This window comes from Symphalangus syndactylus, chromosome 5, assembly GCF_028878055.3.
Source record: "Symphalangus syndactylus isolate Jambi chromosome 5, NHGRI_mSymSyn1-v2.1_pri, whole genome shotgun sequence".
In the NCBI taxonomy this organism is placed as follows: domain Eukaryota; kingdom Metazoa; phylum Chordata; class Mammalia; order Primates; family Hylobatidae; genus Symphalangus; species Symphalangus syndactylus.
Genome location: NC_072427.2, coordinates 26,374,560 through 26,394,257, shown reverse-complemented (window position 1 = coordinate 26,394,257; position 19,698 = coordinate 26,374,560). Strand labels below are relative to the sequence as shown.

General features: G+C 46.7%; 1 protein-coding gene across 2 annotated transcripts in view; it reads left to right on the top strand.

The window, feature by feature from the left end:
* Positions 1-19,698, top strand: part of MINAR1 (membrane integral NOTCH2 associated receptor 1) — a 60,086-nt gene that overhangs the window by 7,576 nt on the left and 32,812 nt on the right. Inside the window, exon 1 of one of the 2 annotated variants that reach the window (XM_055277517.2) lies at positions 12,757-12,878. The exons of the other annotated variant lie outside the window; for it this stretch is intronic. The gene's annotated coding sequence lies outside the window, so the exon portion shown is untranslated. Of the gene's footprint in view, positions 1-12,756; positions 12,879-19,698 lie in introns of those variants that run through there. 2 annotated transcript variants of the gene reach the window in all.

Here is a 19,698-nt window from a genome sequence, read left to right as displayed (position 1 = left end):
AAGTATATGACTGAACTGAGGCATTCTCTCAAATCACGGTTTAAGAGAGAAAAAATACATAGCATAAAGGGAATGTTCAGAGACAGGCAGGATGAATCCAAAGGCCCCCAAATCTACTTAATAACAATTTTAGAAGAAGAGAATAGAAAGAATGGCGGTGAGAAGAATACAAGATCTGAGAAAAAAAGCTTAATTGTCTACAACCATAGAAAAGATTGAACAGGCCTCCTGTTTACCAAGTAGGATGAATTAAAAAAACAAACGAACAAACAACACCTGAACAAATTGTAGTGAAATTTTAAAACATCAAAGATAAAGAAAATTCTTTAAAATTCCAGAGAATAAAGATAGACTATTATGTATGAATGAAAATAAAATTTATCTCAGTAACACTAGATGGAAGAAGACAATGAGGAAAAATCTTTAAGATGCTGAGGGAGGGAAAAAGAAAACTTTTGATGCTTGAATGTTGTATCCATTAGATTATCATTCTACAAGGAGAACTTCATATACAAATTTTGAATAAGGACTCAGTTAATTTGCCTACATCATTAGGCAATGTTGGGTATTTTATCAAGCAGTGATTCTCAAACTGTCTGATGTGAAATACCAGTATTTTTAAAAATATCCAGTTTACTCAAATCAGTACTTTTATACAGTAAAATAAAAATAAATTTTTGGAAAAATAATTACAGTAATTACAAATTATTGCAAAAGTAATTCAGCTGTAGACTTGGGGGAAACTTGGTGGTCCCTCTAGTGATACCAGGTTTCTGTTTTATCTGGAAATGACTGCAAGTGGAAGCTGGTAATATGTGGGCACTTTGTAAATTCATATTGAGTAAATGAATGAAATTGTGACTTCCTGACGACTGAAACTTGCTTTCCTAACCCTAATTGATAAGAGGCTAATTGCTCAATGGTGGTGTACAAACTCACCTGAAAAGGACTTTTACAGATAAATCTTCATGACCTGTTCTTGCCCCAGTTCATCACCCCTCTTACACCAAAAGGCCTACAGGATGTGGTCACTGTTTCTTTTGGGTCATTTTGGGGTGGAAATGGTGGATGTAATGAAGCCAGTAATTCAGGACTTAATTCCCTTCATGTTGCGGTTTTTTGCTCTTGCGCTAGAGTAGGAAATAGCTTCCAGGAGCTCCAGCTCTAAGCTTGAAAGAGTCTATATGATTGTAATCACATGGTGACGATACTCAGAATGTAAATCGGACTTCTGTTGTATTCTCATCACTCAATTTATCTTTTAGCAGTTTAATAGGTATACTTTAGGGTCTTCCATTTTGTGTGGAATTAAATCCTCCTCTTCAAATGCTGTAAATAACATCAGTTAAAATAAAACTTGAATAAAATATTGGAAAAAAGTAATGCAGTAAAAAATTACAGTAACAAAACAGACACACAAAACTATAAGCCAGCATTGTTTATTATTAAATGCAACATACATAAAATTACTCTGTCAAAGTGCTATGAAAGTTTCTGAATACTTACCCTGATTTGTGAATTTCTGCTGTTGTGGGCAGGTAGCAGTTTGTGGGTCAGCACCAGCCTAGGATGATGACAGTGACCTCCTTATGGAGGGCACAGCGACCTGCCTGAAGATCTACCCAGAGTGAGCAGCAAAGGAAGGACTTGATCTCAGGTCTTCTCCCTCCAGGTCCAGGAGGTTTTTGCTCCTCCTGCATCTTTGTCACTGCATCTACCTGAAACCTGTCTCTCTCCCTTCAGCCACAGCAGGAAGGTGGTCCCTGAGGTGGGCAGTAGATCTCTTCAGACACAGCAGTCAAGCTCCAATTGAACACCTCTTGGATTTGAAGTTCTAGGGTAAAGGGATGAAGAGGTCATGCCGCCTCCCCCTACTCTTAGAAATGGTCTCCAAAGGGGCAAAAGCAGTTTAGAATCCATCTTTGATGAAACATGGAGTAAGTGAATAAGGGAGGGGCTTCCAAAGGCAGTGAAAGCCATATGAATGCAAGGGGTAAAGGAAGACACCAGAGGGGACACCTGCCCACCTGCCTGTACAAATCCCAGGCAAAGCGAGCACTTCTCCAGGGAAGGCAACATATCCTCAGGCCAAAACCTGGAAATGCCTTGTTTAGGGGAAAGGGAAAAGGGTGGGTCGCCTGGTGGTGGGAACTTGCCTGAAGCTAGTTTGATGTGAAGAGAAATAGTGGGAGTTTGAGTGGATGGAGACACATCGCGTATGCAGTCAGCAGCCCGTTGTCAAGGTGGGGTAAGGAGAGAGACTGCACTATGAGCAGCCGGTAGGAGCTGGCCTCTGCAAAGGAAAGGAACTAAGTGAATGCTGAAACAGCCACCATCCCCAACATCTCACCTCATATGACCTTGTGAACAGAGAGGGGGTCTGCCAACCTCCAGTGAGGCCCCAGCCCCCAGCCCCAAACCTTCAGTGAATAACTTTTCTCAAGGAATAAGTTCTTATTTGTTCACAGTCAGGAGGCATCACTGTAAAACATCCCTTCCGAGTTAAAGGCTTCAGATATGCAGGCCGGCGTGGTGGCTCACGCCTGTAATCCCAGCACTTTGGGAGGCCGAGGCAGGTGGATCACCTGAGTCAGGAGTTCGAGACCAGCCTGGCCAATGTGGTGAAACCCTGTCTCTACTAAAAATACAAAAAATTAGGCGTGGTGGCGGGCACCTGTAATCCCAGCTACCAGGGAGGTTGAGGCAGGAGAATCATTGAACCCGGGAGGTGGAGGTTGCAGTGAGTCATGATTAAGCCACTGCACTCTAGCCTGGGCAACAAGAGTGAAACTCTGTCTCAAAAAAAAAAAAAAAAAAAAAGGGTTTCAGATATTCAGGGACAATATCACTCAGAAATGAATAACAAGATCAGAAAGAGAGGAATGGAAAAGAAAAAAAACAAATGGCAAATGAAGAACATTCACTGGAAAAATGTTGCCACAAAATTGTGCCAAGTATGTGCCACAGTTTCAAAAAGTGTAATGAAGCTGCCACTTGTATATAACTAAAGCTTAAAGGGCAGATAAGAGAGAAGGTGAAGGAAGTTTGACCAGACCGCAGAAGAAGGCAAAACATGGGCAGGTAGAACAAGAGGAAATAAAACCATTGCAGAACTGAAGTATCAATTGGAGGAGAGTGTATATTGGTGTAACCTCAAGGGAAGGTAAAATTTCAATATTGACAAATTAAAATTTCATATGCCCTTTGATTCAGCAGTTCCACTTTTAAGGATTTATCCTACAGGCATTTCCCTGCAAATGTGTGAAATAATATGTTCAAGTCTGTTAATTGTATTGACATTTATAACAGCAAAACTTTTGAAATGACCTATATATTCCCTCATAGAGACTCATTAAATAAATTATGGTTATCTCTACAATGGAGTATTATGCAACCATAAAACATAAGATAACTGCATGTGACTCTACATGTATCTCAAAATAAAAGGCTTAATTAAAAAAGAATAAGGCAGCCTTATAAATACTGTTAGAGTAATCTCTAAAATACTATGTTGATGGTGAAAAAAATTAACATGTAAGATAATGTGTATAGAATGTTACTATTGCATAAAAAAAAAAACCAGACTATGCTGACCTGCTTTTATTTCCTTAGTCTATCTCTGGAGGGACATATGAGAAATTGGTAAAGCAGTTGTCTCTGGACAAGGAAACTAGCTGGTTTCTTTTGAATGTTGTAACATTTTATACCATTGTATTATTACCTATTCAAAACAATAAATTAAACAATTTCTTTAACAATAACCGACACTCCTATGACTCCTCTATGGCCCACCCTCTTCAGTGTTCCCACACCATCCTACACTCCCTGGTCACCCTGAGTTATAATGACTTTCTTGGCATCTGCCTTTCCCAGTGCACAGTAAGACTTTTGAGGGCAGGGGCCATGTGTCACTCATCTCAGAATGGTATAAACATTCAACACGTAGGTTCTAGAATCAGGCTGCCTGGGCTGAAATCCCTGCTCCAGCTCTTCTTATCTTTGTAACCTTAGGGAAATAACTAAACCTCTCATTGCCTCAATTTTTCATCCATAAAATGGGAATAATGGCGTGACCTGCCTTATAGGATTTTTGTAAGGATTAAATAAGATAAGTCTCAGAACACATACCTGGCATGTAACAAATTCTAGATCATTGTTAGCTTCTGTTGACATCTCTGCATTCAGATGCAGCTAACAGAGGGCCTGACATACTGGTAGCACTGGTGTTTTCACAGAATGAATAAGATGCCTGCCACCCTGTGATCTGGTGCCAACAGAGCTATCTTTCTTCTGCTTAGCTGGTAGATAATTTTGGATGATTCAAGCTGTCCACCAACATGACATCCCTGACATCATGAAGGAGGTGGTTATTTCAGTGGAAACCTGGAGGCATGCCCATCAGTGCCGACCCTAAAAATATTTTTGTTTATCTCAGGGATCCAGGTAACTCCATGGAAATAATGAGAATCTCAGAATGAGGCATAGTTACCAACGTTCAGATAGAGAGCCCAGGCTTTATCTGATCACAAAATAGCACCGGAAGCACCAGCAATCCAAGCACAGCATTAATGGATTTTTCTTAAGTACCCTTTTCAATCGAGTTTCCTTTCGTTGAACTTTCCTTTTCAGGCAATATTATTTAGGTATGCCGAATTGAGATCCAATTCTTTTTGAAGTTTAGTCTAGTGGAGAAAATGTTAGAACAGCGTTAGAGAACTCCCACTCTCTGAATGACCCGGTGAAGTCATTTCATTCACAGCGCTGTGGCTTTCTTCTCCCATCTGTCAAGTCATGATAAAATAACAAATAAACCAAATCCCTGCTGCAGCATGAGGATATTACAAGGTTAATGTTCAGCTTCGGCTGGGAAGTGCCCAGATAAAATTGCATGAAAGTACAGAGATGATTCTATAAACATGTGCTGAGCACCTATTATGTGTTGGGTCTTGCATTTAGTTGTGGGGACTTGAAAATGAAGGAGATTCATGCTCGGTAATTTTTACAAGAACACTGAACTCACTTGGCAAATATTGACTGAGCCCCTACTGTATTTCAGGCACTGTTTTAGTGCTTGGGATATATCAGTGACCCAAATCCACAAAAAATCATTCTTTTGCTTTCCAAGTCACTTGGATGTTATTGGATGCTTGGATGCTGCAGAGAAGAAATAGAAGGAAGGCCTAGATACTTCTTTCCAGGATGCAAGTTTCAACACTCATGTTTCAACAAAAGCAATGACATCTATAAATTATATAAGCATTAGTGTGCAATTATTGTCTCAAAAAGGAGGAGTCATGGTTCTTTTTGTTTGTTTGTTTGTTTGTTTTTTGAGACAGAGTCTCACTCTGTCGTCCAGGTTAGAGTGCAGGGGCACCATCTTGGCTCACTGCAGCCTCTGCCTGTCAGGTTCAAGCTATTCCCCTGCCTCCGTCCCCCAAGTAGCTGGGACTATAGTCATGCGCCACCACGCCCGGCTAATTTTTGTATTTTTATTAGAGACGGGGTTTCACCATGTTGGCCAGGCTGGTCTTGAACTCCTGACTTCAGATGATCTGCCCACCTGTCAAGGTGCTGGGATTATAGGCGTGAGCCACCGTGCCGGGCCCATGGTTCTTCTTTAACGAAGTATATAACTGTCATCCCATTTCAACACTAAGTTAATAGGTGACTGTAAGTTAAATGGTGATGCCCAAAATGTATTGATTTCCCCACTTACCCCTGTACCAGGACAGCACGTCTCATTCCTCCCTTACCTCACATGATGAAATTAGGATCTCAAACCATGGACAAAGCTCCTTTCCCCTCCCCACTGTTTCCTCCTTTATCTCTCATTCATGGCAGCTCAACCAACAAGCCTCACTCATTTGGAGGTAAAAATTGGCAGCCAGGACGACTGGGGACTCTCCTCCAGACATCCAGGAATCCTTGAGCATCGGAGTGGCAAAGGTCTCTAGGAAACACATGGTGTAGCCTCTTCACTCGACAGCTGAGGAAACGGAAGTCCAGGGACTGCAGTGCCTTGGCCAAGGTATCAGAGCCAGACATGCGAGAGCCGGGCCTGAAACCCAAGCCTCCTGCCTCCTTGGTCAGTACACCACACTTTAGCCCCTGTGTTGTACAACATGGCCCTGTATCCTGCAGTGGAGAGGGAAGCATCAGGAAGCTCTTGTGGCCTGATGAGTTCTGTTTCATGATGGCTGGACACTCGGAGCTGGATCTCAACGCAGCTGTCCTGTCTGGGACTTCCAGGGCATGATCATTTCCAAGAGTCGAAAGCCAATCTCTCATGCACCAGTCAGAACTCTGGGTTGCCAACATCAGACACTGACTCTCGCATGCTTGGGGAGTGAAGGAATCTATTGAAAGGATATCAGGAGCTGACAGAATCAGTGGTGGGGCCAGAGAATCAGTATCGGAAAATATGCATGCAGGAACTGAAGGAAACTGGGGGAGTTGGGGGGCTGGAATCACTGCCAAGGTCGTGCCACAGGAAGAGGCTGTTTAGGCTCTGTTGCTCCCACTACTGGACTCAGACCATTGTGCCCTGGATGCCACTACCACTAGGGGTGGGATGATTTTCAGACTGTCACCAGATTCTTTCACATCGTCCCTGGCTTCAGATTCACAGCCTCAGGCAAAAGCATTGGGTTGGCCAAGCTCGGGCCACTTGCCCGTGCCCGTGCTGTCAAGGCTCAGGAGAAGAGAGGCTCTTGAAATTTCACTATGGCAGCTTCCATTGAAATAGGGAGAGAATTTGGAATCTGGGCAGCCAAAAAACAAAAAATGAATATCCTCTGCATCTGCCAAACAGGCCACCACAGCAGCCTCTGCTTGGAAAGGCCATTTGCAAAGCAGGAAAGTAGAATTCAGTGGAGCGTGGATTAACTCAAGCTGTAGTATGCTCAGCCTGGCTCCCTGGGCCCAGCCTTCTGAAGGGGACCATGGGTACTGCTATACTCACCTTGGTCTAGAGAGGCCTCTAGTCTCCAGCCTGACTCAGGGAAGCTCCTAGACAGCATAGAGATGCTCTGAATTCCAGGCCGTATTTTAGGAAATTTAGGAAGTAACCCTTTGTGAGCACTGGGCTGCATTCAGAAGAACTCAGTTCTAGTTTCAGATTCATTTATAATTCGCAGCACCACTTAGAAGTTTATAATTCCTACCATTTGACCCAGCAATCCATTATTGGGTATATACCCAAAGTCAAATAAATAGTTCTACCATAAAGATACATGCACATGTATGTTCATTGCAGCACTATTCACAATAGCAAAGACATGAAATCAACCTAAATGTCCATCAATAGTAGACTGGATAAAAAAATGTGGTACATATGCACCATGGAATACTATGCAGCCATGAAAAAACAAGATCATGTCCTTTGCAGGGACATGGATGGAGCTGAAGGCCATTATCCTTAGCAAACTAATGCAGGAACAGAAAACCAAATAGTGCATGTTCTCATTTATAAATGGGAGCTAAATGATGAGAACTCATGGACACGAAGAAGGGAACAAGGGGGGCTGGGGCCTACTGGAGGGTGGAGGATGGGAGGAGGGAGAGGATCAGGAAAAATAATGGGTACTAGGCCTAATACCTGGATGACAAAATAATCTGTACAACAAACCCTCATGACACAAGTTTACCTATATAACAAACCTGCATATGTACCCTTGAACCTAAAATAAAAGTTAAAAAATAAGAAGTTTACTATTCCTTCTGGATCTCATTTTTATGATTGGCAATCTGCTACTATCAATCTCTACCCATTTAACTCACACCAAAGGGTTAGAGTTGGGGAGTGGCTCTATATTCCACTTCACCCCAAATTTGTGTCTCATAAACTATTGTTGTAGCTAAAGTCCTGCCACTGGTGGAATTCCTCTGGGAACAGATATTATATCAAAAAGTTTTTCCCTAGGAAGCGAAGCAGAGGTTAGAAGCTACTGTTCTACTGCCTGAAAATTGATATCTTAAGTGATCTCTGAGATTTATTTGTGCATGACATATATCCTTTTAAGTGCTTATATAAGATACAGGACAAGTGAGGCTTAATAGAATGAGATCTAAAAAACTCTGGGTTCGGTGTGAAGTCATTAAGTGCTGTCCTGGCAGGTGACAACCCTGGAGTACCCAGGAGAAATAAAGATACAGGATTCTTGGGCAGCTCAGAGGAGAATCAGAGAGTGAGCTGCTGAGCACTAATCACGGGGTACCCATGCCAATGACATGATTTTAAAAATGTGTACTGCTTGCCGTTTTGTCAGCCAGCAAAGCAACGTCTTCTTTCAGGATCCAAAAGGAGATTACAGCTCAGCCTTTCAGCCCAGAGGAGGAAACAGTTTTCCCATGCCCAATTCCTTCTTCACTGGTGCATTCAAGCTTATGCCTAGATGCCAAGATAAAAGTCCTTCCTTCCTTCCTTCTCTCCCTCCTTCCTTCCTCCCTCCCTCCCTCCTCTCCCTCCCTCCTTTCTTCTTTTTTTCCTTTCTTCTTTCCTTCCTTTCTTCTCCCTCCCTCCTTCCTTCCTTCCTTTCTTCCTTCTTTTCTTCTTTCCTTTCTTCCTTCTTTTCTTCCTTCCTTTCTTCCTTCTTTTCTTCCTTCTTTTCTTCCTTCCTTTCTTCCTTCCTTTCTTCTTTCCTTCTCTTCCTTCCTTCCTCCCTCCCTCCCTCCCTCCCTCATCTCCCTCCCCCATCCCTCTTTGCCTCCTTCTTTTCTTCCCCTTCCCTCCCTCCTCTCCCTCTCTCCCTCCCTCCCTCCTTCCCTCTTTCCTTCCTTTCTTCCCCCTCCCTCCCTCCTTCCTCCTTCCCTCCCTCCCTCCACCTTTTCTTCCTTCCAGCCTGCCATTTTTAGTCACAAACTTTTGCTGAATACCTGTTATGAGGCTTCCACTTTGCATTCGTCTCATCTTCCCAAAAACTCTGTGAAATCTCTTATTACACTTTTATAGATGATAATACTGAAGCTCAAGAGAGGTTAAGAAACTTTCTCAAGTTTACCTAGATAGTAGGTGAGCTGGAGACAAAATCATTACATAATGATGCTATATCCAGTGGCCTTTTCTAATAGTTCAATACATCTAAAATGTACCACAGGAGATCTAATTATGACGGATTAAAAAGTATTAATGTGTCAATGGTCACAGTCTTCTCCCCTACCTCTATCACTAAAGAGAATTCTGATTTTGCCCACAGTTTTCCTTTCCCCTTCCCTCCCCTAAAGACAGGAGAGAGAAAATGCATAGCTCTACACAATACAGAAAAGTAGAGAGGAGGTAGGAAAGGAGAGATGAAGAAAGATGTGTGTTATGTATTTAGAGAGAATTTGGGGGGCACTGGAGAAAGAGGAGCTTTGAAGCAGCTGAGGTAAGAAGGGCTTAGAGAGAGAGAAGGATGTTAGTCTCGGAGAAGTTCAAATAAAGGATTTGATTAATGATACATTTCTCTTGGCTGCTGGACTATATTTCATTGAATGGGACACTTATTGAGACTGGATCACATGGACCTCATCAATTTATTAGGTTTCATAATCAACCTCCAATCCTGTAAGATGGAAAGCGTCCATGTTTCTGGGTTCAAATATTAAATTTAAGTAGAACCCTCCATTTAAAGTGCTAGAGGACCAAAACCAGGTCAAGTGATTTGTCCAAGTTCACATAGGTGGTTTATATCACTTAACAAATGCCTAAAACCATGTCTTCACATTCCAAATTCAAAGCTGTTTCTTTTACACCACATTGGGTTTTCACACCATTGCCAATGATATTATGAAGAGAAATTTTGGATCTGAGTGGGACACCACTAGAAACAGAGGAAAATGTGGAGGCTGGTTAGTTTCTGGATGCTGATTCTATTCTTGTCTTCGTGATCTGGTGCGCAGTCTCCCATCTCATCATCAGTCTCTTTCTATTGCCCAGACAAAAACATTTTTTAAACTACTTATCCTGGGGGTGTGGTGCCATGAATTCACATCATCCCCCAGCCCCTGCAAACTGAATGCCTTGGGTCCATAGATAAACGGCGAATATAATTTAGTATCACTCTGGTGCAGTGAGTAGGTGCAGACAAATATCCTTCACTTTTCCCCAGGTGGGGAAGATGGGGTGTGCATAAAGATGTCCACTGTGTGTGTGCGCAACATGAGGGGGAGTCCCAGTTCCAGCCTCTTCCCAAGAGAGGGGGGCACAGGAGAGAGCATCTGGCTGAGGTGTTACTGTGTCTGTGTCCACTTGGGGAGGGGTGAGTGGCCACAAGTGAGAGGAATACCTCCCAAGGCTTGAATGAGGGTTTCTGGGGCAGGCTTACAGAAATTAGTAGCCAGGAGGGGGAAAAGGGCAACCACTTGAATCCTTTGTGTCTGTAAACACCACTAGCCAGCTTCTGGCTGGAACTGAGTAACTGTAGGATCAGAAAGCTCTACTCTGCATTTTCGTTTTATGCTGCTTCAAATTTTAAAAGTTGTTTTCCAAAAGGGTTATTTCAGAAAGAAATTAAATAAACCTCTAGCCGACCTCAGCTGAACTAAGGGAGGGAAAAGCAGATTTTTGCTGAATCTGAGTTTCAGGAAGCTATGGTTTTTCCTTCTAGAATGTGGTCTCTGTGGTGGTATTTCATGAAGAAATAGGAGAAAAAACAAGAAAGAAGAACTCAAAGCAAAAGAAAAGGCAGATCCCACACAGCTTCCTTTTCTAATTGTTCCAAGTGGATTCAACTCTTCTCGGTTTGGGGAGAAACATATATTTGTTCAGATCTCAAATAACCTGCCCCTGAACTCAAAGGGCAATGAGGCCCTCAAACAGTCTTTAGCTATTACCAAACAGGCTTCTTACCCTGGGGACCCCCTTTACTCCTTAAGCTTATGCTCTCTTTTGCCACAAACAATATTGGGACCCAAAGACAGAGCCAGCACTACACACAAATTTAAGATCACTAGGCAAGGTACAGTGAATCAAACAAACTTCACTCCTACTTTACATTTTCAAATCTGTTTGCCCTAATTAGAATAGGTTTGAACTTGCCTCACAATAAGGTAATAAAGGCAAATGGGTTTTAAAAACTTGGGCAGAGAGGAGCTCTGGGAAAATGTAGTTGTCAACACTTATCACCCTGATAGGGCGTTATTTAAAGTATCCATTTATTAGCAAGTTCACTTTTGTTGTTTTTTGTTTTGTTTTTAAAAGACTTTTTATTAGGTAAATATTTTTTTAAAAGCCTTTTTATTAGGTAAAAATTTATTAGGTAAAAAAATTTGAACATGCACCAAAAAATAGAATCAGATGATGAATCTTGGGACTAGCTGCAAGTTCACTTTTAAAGCGTTGTTGCCACCCACGTCCAGACAGCTGAGGGAGGCTGAGACGGAGATCTGCGTCCCCCGATCACAGGTGGCAAATGTCAGGGAGGAGCTGGCCAGGGAAAAGCCGCCACAGCCCCCGGAGAGGGCTCTGTCCCTGGGGAGGTATGCTCCTTAGCAGCTCTGTTCGGTAACTCGGTGGCAGGGAAGGAGGTGGGGTGGTGGGGTGGGGGTGTTGCTTTCCTTTTGAAACGAGATTCCAAGGCCCCGAAACTATGATTCCCTCCCTCACTCTTTGTGTTGTTCTTGTCTTGGGGATGCAAACTGCTGTTAACGTGAACTTCTCCAGCCACAGGGACAGGATCTGTCTAGATAGGGCCACCGGAGGCAGCTGCTCTGTTTCGGCTCCACTGCAGCACACAGGGTGACACGGAAGGCCTCCATTTCTGATCCATGTATCCAGTAAGACTTTTGGAAACCCATCCCAGTTTCGTGGGGTTTGGGGGTGTGTGAATGAGTGAGTGGGGGTGTGTGAATGAGTGAGTGTGTGTGTGTGGGGGGGGGGGAAACAGGGAGGGGTGGTCACGTGACAGTCTTTCCAATCTGGATCGCAATTAAGCCGACACCAGCCAAAAGAAGAAATCAATGAGTGAAGTGACCACTTGGCCCTGGCCTTGCAGAGCACTGCAGAGTCCGAAGCCCCAGCAGGGTGAGCCGAGTGCTCCCTGGGAAGAGGAGAGCCGAGGACACTCTTCGCCCCTGCTTGCCACTGGGGGCCGCAGTCACCTTCAGCATAGGGGAGTGGGGAGACGCGAACCCCGCGGGTGGCTCCGAGTGCTGGGCTCCCTCCAGCGCGCAGCTTCGGCTCGCTTTCCCCTCGGCGCTGCAGCCGCGACCTGGGACCGAACGGACACCGCCTTCCCGGGGCTCCGGCGGGGCTCCGACGGCGCTCCGACTCCCACTTTCCTCCGCCGCAGCCTCTGGCAGGGCACCCCCTTGGCGCGACGCCGCGCCCCTCCCCGGGACCGCCCCCTCGGTCCCCCAGTGTGCTCGCAGTTGCTGCCCGTGCGCCCCGCCAGCTTGAGCGCCCCGGGCGGGCGGCGGTGGAGAAGCCCAGCCCAGCTCTCCCCAGCCGCGTTCCCGGCGCGCGCTGCTCCCAGCCTGAAAGCCCATGACGTGGCGACGCCGACCGAGACACAAAGACCGAGGCTGAGTCCGCCAGGGGTTGAGGGTGAGGCCGCGTCCCGGGGCCGCTGGAGCGCGGGCGTCATGCGAGCGTGTGCAGGCTGCGCGCCGCCCCAGAGGAGTCCGAGCGCCCGCCTCAGCCGCGGCGCGCTGGCCCTGGCCGGGGCTGCAGCCAGGTGGGCGCCGCGCGTGTGAGCGCAGACCTGGACCCGGGCGGCGGCGAAAGTCGCTCCATCCCTGGGGTGCAACCCTGGGCGCCGAATCCGGGCTGCCGGATGACAGTGACCAGCTGACTGTGGAGCCTACCGGAGGCGCGGCAGCGGAGGCCGTGCGGACCACTGCCGAACAGCCGCTGGAGACCCGCAGAGAAGCGCGGGCCCTGCGCCTGGGGCGCCTCGGAGGTAAGTTCGGAGAGCCCGGGCCGGGCGGAGGGCGGGAGCGCACAAGTGTGTGTGTGTGTGTGTGTGTGTGTGTGTGTTCGCGGTGTGCCCGCGGCTCGGTGCACACGCGCGCGGGTTGTAAAGTCGGGAGCTGCGGGAGCGCCTCCCTGCCTCGGCTTGGTCCCGGAGCATTGCGGGCCACGGAGGTGTGGGGGCCCTCGTAGCTGCGCTCAGGGCAGGGGCTGAAAAGGTGTGTGCGGTTGCGGGGCTGGGCCGCACCTGGTGTACAGAGCGGGGATTCGGGAAGAGAAGCCACGGAAGAAGATCATGCAGTTTGGGGCAAGTTTTCCTGGTTGAGAATCGCTTCAGGAAACGGTGTTTTGAGGGTTAAATATGTGAGCTATCTGTGCAAAAAGCCTGACACATCAGAGGTGCGAAGTAAGATGGAAAGCTGGACAAGCCCCAGATGGACCGACCGGTGCATCCAATTCTTAAATTGAGATTTCCAGTCACGTTAACGTGGAATGGGATCGTTGTTCTTCCCGAGGGTTTGATAAGGATGCTTAACTTCACCTGTCAGAAAGCACGGGAGCCGGGCCTGGCCCGCGGGGAGCGTAAGCTCAACTCAGGCAAATGCAGCATGCCCGACCTGCTCTGCCGCCATCCCTCCGAAAGCGATAATTTCCCTGGGCTACCGAATCCATCAGAGTAGTCATTTGTCCCCTCGCCGGCGGTGCGGGGAGCGTAACATTTGAGTAGCCTAACTCTCACAGCGCGCACTCTGGCGTTGTTTTGCTGGAAGATTGTTACTGTGTTAAGCGGCAGGGAAGGTAAGGTTGTGTTCAGGTGCTCTTAATTCAGTGGGAATTAAGTTATGTTTGGTGAAGACCTAAGGAGAGGAAAAATCCAGAGTTTCTGCCATAAACAATATACATCTATCTTAAAGGCTTCTCACCCATTTCTGTTGTGGATGGAGCCATATGGTTGGGAGGTGGTAGAACCATGCCGCCACCCCTGCTGCTGTGGTTGGAGGCCTCATTGCTGGGCTCTGCAATTTTATGCTCTGCGATATTATACATGGCATGAAGAGTTGCTAGGAGGAGTGTGGCAGCAGCTTATGTGGCCAGTTATGCACCCTTTATTCTAGCAAACGAGCTGCCACTGCTACCTCTCTCTGATGGAGAGGGACGGTAAATGGCCCTTCCTCATAATTTCTCAGACACCAGCATCACTGGGCCTGCCCTGCAGGTGGAAGCTAGCCCACTTAATTATTTCAATATTTTGGGTATTGTTGAAATAAGAGAAGTGGATTAGAGAGAGTAGGATGCCTGGAGTTGTACAACACCCTTTAATGGGTTTTCCTCTTGTGTATCAGAGGAGGGTAGAGCAGGAGACGGTGGTGAGTCTGCAGAGAGAGCAAACTTGGAGATTTTCTCAGGCTACAGGAGCCTGGAGGGAAAACCTTAAATGTCTGGTAAATAAAGTCTGATTTTTATTGTGTGTTTCTGAGAGACTTGCATAGATCAGGGAGTATGTGAAAATAAATGTCGGTTGCCAGAGAAAGAATAGATCAAACAGTTTATTTGCATTTCTGATGAGTTTGGTGAGGAAGTGTATAGCACTTAACATTTGGAAGGCAGACAAAAGGTTTTGTTGTCGGTGTTATGTTCCTTTTGAATTTTAGATACATAATGCCATTTTTTTTTCTGGCCAATGCTCCAGGCAAAATTGATGTCTTTCCAGTTTCTAAAACCCATCATATTTATGAACTCTCTGATACTCTGAAACAGTTATGCTCCCGTGAGGTTGAAATTTCTCTCTTGCCTCTATTCACAGCAGACGCACAGAACTGATCTGAGAATTTTCTCACTCAGGATTCCCAAAATGAGCCCTTTCTCGAATCTTGACAAACGTGCAGCAGAAGCCATTGTTGCAGTTATGGCTCTGTGCCTGCTGGGCAGGGATTTAATGGCCAGGAGAAGGCAGGGGAGGCCCCTGCTCTCTGCTCCAGCCAGGTGGTAATATGCATTCTCAAAATAGCTAGGAAAAGGTTCTAGATTCCTCTGTGAATATGTTGCTGAATCCCACTGATTAGCTTTTCCCACTGACAGACATTCAAATCTTTGTTTTTGGAGCTTCCTCTGCAGACTTGGTGTAAATTTCAAAAAAAGAAAAGAAGGCTATGAAGCTTAAGACGGGCAGAGAGTTGGCTTCCTACCTAGGCATGCTTCAAACTCACTATATGACCTTGGTAAATTATTTAACTTTAATGCATGCTTGTTTTCACATGTGTAAAATGAGAGAGTATCAGACTAGATCACGGATTTGTTTCCCTCTTTTTCCCTTTCTCTAAGAGTAGAACCCTTTAAATTAAATCTTTTATAAAAGTTAAGTGGCTGGGAGCGGTGGCTCACGCCTGTAATCCCAGCACTTTGGGAGGCCGAAGCAAGTGGATCACCTGAGGTCGGGAGTTCAAGACCAGCCTGACCAACATGGAGAAACCCTGTCTTTACTAAAAATACAAAAAATTAGCCAGGCGTGGCGGCGCATGCCTGTAATCCCAGCTACTCGGGAGGCTGAAGTAGGAGAATCGCTTGAACCTGGGAGGCAGAGGTTGCGGTGAGCCGAGATCATGCCATTGCACTCCAGCCTGGGCAACAAGAACAAAAATTCGTCTCAAAAAAAAAAAAAAAGTTAAGTATGCAAAACGGATTTAAGAGCAAGGGAGGGACATAGCAGCCAGTTCACTCTCAGTGTGGTGTCTGAAGCACCCTTTGGAACCCCTACAGGCCCTTCAGAATTCAGTTTGAGAATCACTGGAAGCTTCTCTCTGCAATATGGCATATTCCCTCTCTGAGTGCTTCCAGTGAAATGTTGTGGTCACCTAGCTCAGTGTTATAAATAAATCATCATGTACCTGTAACTGATCCTCCTGGATGGCTAGCTAAACCCCTACAATGTCAGCTCTGGGAGGACCATAACTTTTTCAGCCCTGGACCTTCTGAGTCTAACACAGTGCTTGGCATGTAAGTAGGTGCTTAGTAAATGCTTATTGAATGGATTAAGAAATGAAGAGGGAATAAAGTTATTCTGGCAGACCAAAGACTGGTGGATGATACACTATGGTGGAAATCTTAGGAGAGCAGGGACTTTGATTTATTTGTTGCTGTATCTCTAGTGCCTGGCACAGACAGATTTTGGCTTATTGTAGGAAGTCCTTTAAAATAATTAAAGTTAATATTGGGAATGGATTGCCCCAAGAGGGGATAGAAGCGTATATATGGTGGCTATTAATTTTGTTCTTAAAGATTCTGGCTGTCTCTGCTTCTGGGCACATAGTAAGATTGCATTTTCCTGTTAATTTGAAATTAGGTATAGCCATGTGACTTGTTTGGCCAGAAGGTACATGAACCTTTAAGAGTCAGCAGGTGCCTCACCATGTTCTCCCTTTTCCTCTGTTTCAGTGGTAGTTAAGTCTCCAGAAAGTGGCTGCTCCTCCCTCAGCCTGGGTCTGGGATTGAGGATGATGTGGAGCAGAGCTTCTTGCTGACGCATAATGGACATGTACCATTGATAATAAACAAACGGAAAGCTGGGGATTATTTGTTGCTGCAGTGTAACCTAGCATACGTGACTGATGCAACATGTAAAGAACTTAGGATCATACTGGCTGCTGATCAGGATAGCAGTGTTATCCAGGAAGGCCAGTCCTTGCTGAGACAGGGCTTCATGGGGGTCAGGACCTGTATATGAGCACCGCATCCTGGCATGTGACTGTCAGTTGGCCTGGTTGGAGAGCTTATTTGGTAATATACTCAGGTTAGTCCTTTAGAGAAGGAACATGAAAACCGAAAGCCTGATGCACTAGCTATAATATGCTGATTTCATAGTTTAGAAAGAAGCAAGTGAATCTGATAAATGTGTTCAGTGATTGGACAGAATTGTCCATTAAAAGCCAGATAATAAACAGAAGGTGCTTTGTGAGCCAAGAATGAAAGCCAGGGGAGTTAGTGGAATGAAGTGAATGACTGTATCATAGGACCGACATGCCAATGTATCCTTCATTGTCCAAGTTAGAGAACTACCTGCTCAATAGACTCCACGCATATGCATGCATGTCATTTAATATTATCCCTAAAGCATGATTTATCGAACACAGCTGTATGATTTTTCTGATGCTCTGAGCATTGTTCCATGCCCTTAGCCAATGGGAGCTCACATGACAGAGTTTTCTACTGACATGGCCTGTGAGAACTTCATACTGCAAAAGCTCTCAGCCAGTGAGCCCTCCACTGTCCCCAACTTCAGTGTCTTACTCAATATGTGTCCAATTCCCTGCACCCTTTCTTCCTGCCATTTACTTTGTGTTCTAGTGAAGAATTTTGACCTTCAGTGGCTCATGTGATTACCCCACTGATCCCTCTTCAATAACACTGGGATCTTGAGGAGAAAAAGTTTTATTCAGGAAGCTAAACATGCAAGTTTTAGGGTTACTAGAGGAGGCTTCAAGTAACTAAAAAAAACAAACAAAGCAAGATCAACCAGTCACTAGGAACTGAAAGCTTTAGCATATCCTGGCAGCCTAAAAGACTGAACAGTGGTAAGGAGGCAAAACTTGGGAAACAATAAAAGGAGGCTTGTCTCAGGCATGGAAATTGAAGAAGATGAAAGTCTTTTGGCTACGTGAGTGCAGAATGGGGAGGAGTGAGTAGGTGTGGGTATGGGTGGGTAGTGATTGGGTGTGAGTGAGTAGTGATTGAATGTGGGCGGGAGAGGTAGTGAGTGGATGTGGGCAGTGATTGGGTGTGGGTATGGGTGGATAGTGACTGGGTGTGAACTTGGGTGGGTAGTAAGTGTGGGTATAAGTGGTTGGCGAGTGGGTGTGGGTGGGTAGTGAGTAGGTGTGAGTGGGATAGGTTGTGAGTGGGTAGAGGTATGGATAGGTAATGAGTGAATGTGGGTGGGGTGGGTAGTGAGTTGGTGTGGGTGTGGATGGTAGTGAGTGCATGTGAGGTAATGAGTGAGTGTAGGTGTGGGTGGGTAGTGTGTGGGGTGTGGGGTAGGTAGTGAGTGTGTGGGGTGTGGGTGGTGAAATGTGGGTGGGGTAGGTAGTGAGTGTGTGGGGTGTGCGTGTGTGTAGGTAGTGTGTGGGGTGTGGATGATGTAGGTAGTGTGTGGGGTGTGGATGATGTAGGTAGTGTGTGGGGTGTGGGGTGGGTAGTGAGTGTGTGGGGTGTGGGTAGGGAGTGAGTGGGGTGTGGGTGTGTGTAGGTAGTGAGTGTGTGGGTTGTGGGTGAGGTGGGTAGTGAGTGTGTGGGGTGTGGGTGGGTAGCGAGTGTGTGGGATATAGGCGTGGGTGTGTAGGTAGTGAGTGTGTGGGGTGTGGATGGGGTGGGTAGTGAGTGTGTGGGGTGTGGGTGGGTAGTGCATGTGTGGGTGTGGGTGGGTAGTGACTGTGTGGAGTGTGGGGTGGGTAGTGAGTGTGTGGGGTGTGGGTGTGTGTAGGTAGTGTGTGGGTGTGGGTGGGGTGGGTAGTGTGTGGGGTGTGGGTGTGTGTAGGTAGTGTGTGGAGTGTGGTTGGGGTGTGTAGTGAGTGTGTGGGGTGTGTGTGTGTAGGTTGTGGGGTGTGGGTGGGGTGGGTAGTGAGTGTGTGGGGTGTGGGTGGGGTGGGTAGTGAGTGTGTGGGGTGTGGGTGGGGTGGGTAGTGAGTGTGTGGGGTGTGGGTGGGGTGGGTAGTGAGTGTGTGGGGTGTGGGTGGGGTGGGTAGTGAGTGTGTGGGGTGTGGGTGGGGTGGGTAGTGAGTGTGTGGGGTGTGGGTGGGGTGTGTAGCGAGTGTGTGGGGTGTGGGGTGTGTGTAGGTAGTGTGTGGAGTGTGGGTAGTGAGTGTGTGGGGTGTGGGTGGGGTGAGTGGTGAGCGTGTGGGGTGCAAGTGGGGTGGGTAGTGTGTGGGGTGGGTAGTGAGTGTGTGGGGTGTGTGTAGTGTGTGGTGTGTGGGTGGGGTGGGTAGTGAGTGTGTGGGTGTGGATGGGGTAGGTAGTGTGTGGGTGGGGTGGGTAGTGAGTGTGTGGGGTGTGGGTGGGGTGGGTAGTGAGTGTGTGGGGTGCAAGTGGGGTGGGTAGTGTGTGGGGTGTGTATGGGGTGGGTAGTGAGTGTGTGGGGTGTGTGTAGGTAGTGTGTGTGTGGTGTGTGGGTGGGGTGGGTAGTGAGTGTGTGGGGTGTGGGGTGGATAGTGTGTGGGTGGGGTGGGTAGTGAGTGTGTGGGTGTGTATGGGGTGGGTAGTGAGTGTGTGGGGTGTGGGGTGGGTAGTGTGTGGGTGTGGCTGGGGTGGGTAGTAAGGGTGGGGTGTGGGGTGGGTAGTGAGTGTGTTGGTGTGGGTGTGTATAGGTAGTGAGTGTGGGATATGGGTGGGGTGGGTAGTGTGTGGGTGTGGGTGGGGTAGTGAGTGTGTGGGGTGTGGATGGGGTAGGCAGTGTGTTTGGGGGTGTGTGTGGGGTAGTGAGTGTGTGGTTGGGGTAGGCAGTGTGGGTGTGGGTGTGGGTGGGTAATGAGATGTGGGTGGGGTATGCAGTGTGGGTGGGTAATGAGATGTGGGTGGGGTATGCAGTGTGGGTGTGGGTGGGTAATGAGATGTGGGTGGGGTATGCAGTGTGGGTGTGGGTGGGTAATGAGATGTGGGTGGGGTATGCAGTGTGTGTGTGGGTGTGGTTGGGTAGTAATGAGATGTGGGTGGAGTAGGCCATGAGTATGTGGGATATGGTGGCAGTCAGTCAGGGAATGTTCTCTGTGTTGTGTGGGACTGAGACGTGGGTAGATAGTGTTGTTTGTGGTTTAAGGTAGGTA